General features: G+C 45.9%; 2 pseudogenes; one reads left to right on the forward strand and one right to left on the reverse strand.

Moving 5' to 3' along the window:
• Positions 1-2,294: 2,294 nt before the first annotated feature.
• Positions 2,295-3,309, reverse strand: LOC102469787 (N-acetyllactosaminide beta-1,6-N-acetylglucosaminyl-transferase-like; annotated as a pseudogene).
• Positions 3,310-5,422: 2,113 nt separating this feature from the next.
• The window catches only part of LOC102470213 (SRA stem-loop-interacting RNA-binding protein, mitochondrial pseudogene), a 21,504-nt pseudogene continuing 21,056 nt past the window's right edge, over positions 5,423-5,870 (forward strand).

A 5,870-nucleotide genomic window follows, 5' to 3' on the forward strand; every position in this document is an offset into this window, starting at 1 on the left:
GCTGGAAACTCATACCAGGTGCATGTGTGTGCGTGCCCAGGATCCCAAGAGGAGAACGGAGGAGAAGGGATTGAAGTGTGGCCATCCCCTCTGGGGGTGATTTCTTGCTTTCTGTTTCTCTGCCTCTCCAGTGAGCGCACATGCCCTGTTGCAAAAAAAAAAAAAATCTGTCTCAAAAAAGAAATGCATGCTTGGTACTCCTCAGGAAGGCTCCGAGTTCTCAGCATGGGCTGCCTGCTTTCTTGCTCTGGGACTGGCAATAAAGCTGCACTTTTGCTGTACCCAGTGTCTGCAGTTTGTTTTGCTGACTTGCTTTCTCACTTTCCTTTTCTCTTCTCTGTCAAATAAAATGACTTATTTATTTATTTAACTTGAGTTGTTACTATGATTTTATTTGACCAGAGAGAGAGAAAAGGAAAGTGAGAAAGCAAGCCACGAGGTCCAGGATTTGAACTGTAGTTGACCATATAGGAGTCCAGTGCCTTAATCACCACACCACCTGCTGGCCCCCAGGGGCTACTTTTTCCAGGGTAGGGACTTTTGGATTCCTTGCACACATCTTGTGCTTCAGGTTCTGCCTTTGCATTTAGTGCCTGGTAGGAAGTCCTATAGCCTCAGACCTCAGACCCAGGGTGACCTCTAACAAACTTGGGTTTGCATTCTGCTCAAACGCATCCCCACTGGGGCGGGGCAATCCTAAAATGGCAGGATTGAGTAAAAATGTCGTGGGATGGGAGTCCACTCATTTTGACCAAGCTAGGTAAGTCAGTCACTCAGCAAAAGTTTGCTTTCCCTCGGCCATTACCTTACTACGAGGTTTTGCTATTACATCATGCCCGTTAGGGCTCTCTCAATCCTTTCCAGATTCTTACGGGCGCCATTTTCCCCCTCTAATTACCCTTTATCTTTCTTCTTCCAGACCAAACCTGCTCTTGTCCACCATGAACAACAGGGAATTTAAATTCCGTGGCAGGGCTGGCCCTGTAGCGCAGTAGCTAAGCACTGAGCATAGAAAGTTGGGTCCCACATCGCTGGTCAGGGTTCGAATCCTGGCCTCAGTGGTTTGAAAAACTTGCTAGACGTATGGCCCAAATCCCCATGAGATGAAGAAATGGAGGAGAAGGGATTGCGGCACCACATCCTGGGAGTGCTTTCTCCCACTCTCTTTCTCTTTCTCTCTACAGGAGTACAAAGACCCTCTAAAAGAAGGGATTGTGATATGACCATCCCCCAAAAGGTGATTGTTCACTTCTCTACTGTCTCTACTTCTGTCTCTCCAGTGAGTGTACACACCCTACTGCAATAAGCCTAAAAACGAAAACAAAACAACAAAACTAAACTAAACTAAATTCTTGAACTTCCTGACAGCTCTTTGAAGATTTTCTTTTTAATTGCAGAGATTTGCACTATGCCAAATTGTTCTTATAGAGATTTTATTGACACTTTCAGACCTCAAACTTTTCAAACTTGCACAATTTAAATTCACAGAAAAGAAGGCCACAATGAATAACGAATAAAATAAGACCAAATCGAAGATAATGAATTCCTAAACAGCATATATCATGATCAAAAAAATCAGTTTTGGATGACACAGAATGTCAGCAGAAATTTAACAAGCACGTTCCATGAACAAACAGTATATTGAGTGATGCATAAGAAGTACAAATAAATTATACTTACATGTTTATTTTGTAGTATTAATTCATTGAAAAATACTACATGCAAAATATTCAATAGGATTTTTTCTCTTTTTGAAAAATAATTAGTTATTTTTTTGATAAATTTTAAAGAGTTATTTTATTTCACTTATTTATTTTATTAATTTGGTCAGAGAAGAAGGGGGAGAGAGAGAGAAAGTGAGAGAGCAAATCGCCAAGTCTGGGACTCAAAATCATGGTTGGCCATATGGGAGTCCAATACCCTTGACCACCACACCACTTTCCGGCCCAATAATTATTTATTTTTAATTCTGCTTATTCACTCAACAATTTTCATCTGAGCAGAGAGAGACACAGAGAGAAAGAGGGAAAGTGAGAAAGCAAGCCACCAGGTCCAGGATTCGAACCATGGTCAGCTATATAGGAGTGTCCAGCACCTTAACCACCACGTCACCCGCAGGATGTTTTTCTCTTAAAGAATTATTTTATTTAACTTTAATTAATTAATTAATTAATTAATCATTTTAATTTGACCAGAGAGGGACAGAGTGAGAGAATGAAAAAGTGAGAAAGCAAGCCGCCAGGTCCAGGACTCAAAGTGCGGTTGGCCGTGTGGGGGTCCAGTGCCCTCAACCCTCAGGCCACCTGCCAACCTCTCAAGAGGATGTTGTTAAAGTCTGAAAACACAGGTGAGTGTACAGAATGCCGTGAAGGTCATTTCAGTGTGTAAGACACACTCAACACGCGTATGCACGCACACTACATAGACTACGTAGAATGCAAATGAAATCCCACATACCTGGAACCCTGTGGAGGGTCACCCAGAAATGCTCATCAGGGGAACAGGTGCCTTTTGAACATTGCAGGAGATCGAAGGCCCTCTGGTCTTGAAGGACAAAGGTAGCAAATTCGCTCTAAGGGCCACAAAGGCAGAGCCGAAGTAAATGGTCAGATTTGGGGCGAAGGTGCGTTTCTTCTCCAAGTCCACAGCAAGAAGAACAGAGAGCACCTCTGCTCCAAATGCATGCATTTTGTCCTTCTGAGGATATCAGGAGGGGGCAGCCTCCCTGGGGTCAGATTTTTCCCTTAAGTCCCTTCAGATGCTGGACTATTTCCTTGTAGGTTTTTAGAGGGAAGTCTTGCCCACAGGTACTGATGACATATTTCCAGGGGACATTGGAAGTCATAAGATCTCCCAGGCAGTTTAGATCAGCCTGGAGCCTGGAAATTCCTGCATAGACCACGGACTCCCTCTTGAAGTCATACAGGCATTTGCAAAGCAGTCCAGGAGCTTTCCCACTGCGGCTTTGTGAGCAGGTGGGGACCTGTCATCCACATGGACACAGTAGACATTTTTGGGAGTGTCAATGGCTCTGAAAAGCCTCTCGAACGTGTCAAAGTCTTTGTGAATGACCATGATACATGCCACGGGGAACGCGGCTTCCTCTTTGGATCAAAGTTTCATGATGTAGTGATTTTGGGTCAGGTGTTGTTGGCAACTTCTATTTCTCAGTGGTGTCACTGGCATATGGTCATCAAAGGAGATTGCCATTTCCTCTTACCATCACGTCACGGACTTCTGCAAGGAGAGTTGGAGATCTTCCTCCTTTGCAGGATGAAATTGTTGGAACACAAGAACCAAAGCGTTACAAACAAGGCCGAGAGCCCTACACCTTCAGCTTCATTCTCCCTGCCATCTCTTCTTCCTCAGTTGTCGCAGGTCTGGCTTGATAGCGTTGCCAAGGTCAGGCTGCTGAGAAATCTACTCGCATGTCTTATTTAAGGGGAGGAAGGTCAGGCACAAATTCTACTTCTCTTATTTGGAAAGAACTTGAGTGGATCCGAACCACTAGGGGCCTACAGGCCAACTGAGCAAGGGCTGAACTGAAGGCAAGTGTGAAATTACTTCCCGGTGGCGGGGGATGGTCACTGTCTAGGTTGGTCACCTCTGTCCAGGCCCAACTCAGGTCAAGATTCTGCCAAAATGGCCACCACTGTCAACACAGGGTGGTTGTCCCACGAGGTGTAAGGATATAATGCATCTATCTTAAAGCCCTCTTCCCTGAGAGAGGACTCCCCAGCACTGTCACCAATGTCACCTTTAAATATGAGACACACTGTGTCTTCAACTTCAGGCAGTCATGGGTGACCGCTCAGGTCACACTGATGGCACCCAGGAATTGCCCGAGAGCAGAGTCTCATTACCTAAAAAAGAAAGACCAGAAATTCATAGTTTCAGGGCTGGAAGGAATCTTGTGGATTATTTATACCAACTCATTCATTTTGCAAATGGAGAACACCAAAAATGAACTATAACTAATACTCTGTCACACTGTCGTCTCACACTGACATGGCTGTTTGGTCCACGAGGAGATTGAAGCCCAAAGGTGGGCTGACTCGCTTGGCACCCAGTGGAGAGTTACTGATAGCATGGGTCTCAGGCCTAACCCTCCTGACCTCATGGCCTCTCTCCCCTTTCCTGTTCCTCATCATTTCCTACTATTCTTCCTTGTGATCCTTCACTGTCCTCCCAAGTCTAGGTGAGGAGCCCTTCTAGTTGCCTAAATAGATGGGTCATTGAAAAATTCATGAAGATGGCGTGATGGTTGAGGCACTGGACTCCCACGTGGACTACTGCGGCTCAAGTCCTGGACCTGGTGTCTTGCTTTCTCACTTTCCCTCTCTCTCTGCCTCTCTGTGGTCAAATGAAAATAAATGAATGCATAAATAAAATTTTAAAAAAAGAAAGAAAACTGCTAGATATGGGACTTGAACTGTGGGCAGCCACGTGGGAGTCCACTGTCCTTAATCACCATGCCATCTGCTGGCGCCTATTATTATTATTACTTTTTGATTTGCTATAGGGCATGTGTGCTTACCAGAGAAAGACAGAGAGAAAGAGAGAGAGAGAAGGTGAGAAAGTAAGCCACCAGGTCCAGGACTCGAACTCATGCCAGCCATGTGACTGTCTAGAGCCTTAACCACCATGTCACCTGCTGGCCCCACAACTTGCTTTCTCTGTAAGATTTCCTTGTGAGTGCTAGAAGGATCCTGTAGCTGGTGACTTGGAAGAGACACCTGTGTGGGTTTGGATCCTGGCTTTGCTGGGTCCAGGTGGCGTAACTTTGAGCAAGTTACTTAATCTTTCTGTTGTTTTTTTCTCAGTACTACAAAGATCTAACACCAGCACGCTTGTTTGGGGGCATTTATGAGTTGGGAATTAATAACTGCAATGCAGTTTGAGCAGATTCCAACACACAGGAAGTACCCTCCACTGCTAGCTACCATTTTCAACACACGGCGACCTTGGCGATCTACCTACACCAAGTGAATTGGGATCCCCACCGTGGCCCTCTGCCTGACTCCGCGTGGCCAAGCTCTGGTGAGATACAGTACTGCCACATAGCGGCCGTGTGCAGAACTGCTCCGCTCGTTCCTCCTAGTGGGTGAAGCTCTGGAGAAAGGAAGGGGTTATTGTCACCCGTCATCCCCCCCCAGGGCGCTTCATTCTCCACCAGTCTGTGACAGCTTGAAAGGACGGGCATGACTTGGCGGAAAGGAGGCGTGGTTGCTCAGTGTGGCACGAGGGGCACTGAAAACCTGGCTGCCCCCTGGTCTCCACTCCACCAGCCAGCCTCAGTGACACTTAAGCAATTTCACAAAGAGGGACTTCGTTAGAGTCTTTATTCAAGAAGGATGACAGAGTGATAACTTCTGGACATTCATTACTGAGTTAATGAATGTCCAGAATATCCAAATTACCAATGACGCTCAACAGAGATTCTGAAAAGGAGGGTGGAAAGACAGGTGAGGGGCAGGCAGGTGGCCTGGTGGTTAAGACGCTGGACCTCCCACGTGACTGGGCTCAGAGGACTTGGAAGTTTGCTTTCTCACTCTGCTTCTTGCTCTCTATGGTCAAATTAAAATAACAATAATAAATGAAGTTAAATGAATAATCCTTTACAAAAGAGAGCAAGACCAGGTTGGATGGGAGAAAAGAAGAGTGGGATGATAATAGGGATCCTTTGGAATGTGCAGACCGGGAGGGGTCAGGGCAGGGTGGCCTCGGCAGGCAGGCAGGAGAGAACACCGAAGGCCCCATGGCCCTGGGGGTCAGTGCCATCACTTAGATTATCTTCAACATGACTGATAAGTTGTTTTCTTTTTTCCATTGCCAGAGGACAGGTGAACTCAGCAGAGAGAATCAGAAAG

This window comes from Tupaia chinensis, unplaced genomic scaffold (genome assembly GCF_000334495.1).
Source record: "Tupaia chinensis unplaced genomic scaffold, TupChi_1.0 Scaffold000048_1, whole genome shotgun sequence".
NCBI classification, from domain to species: domain Eukaryota; kingdom Metazoa; phylum Chordata; class Mammalia; order Scandentia; family Tupaiidae; genus Tupaia; species Tupaia belangeri.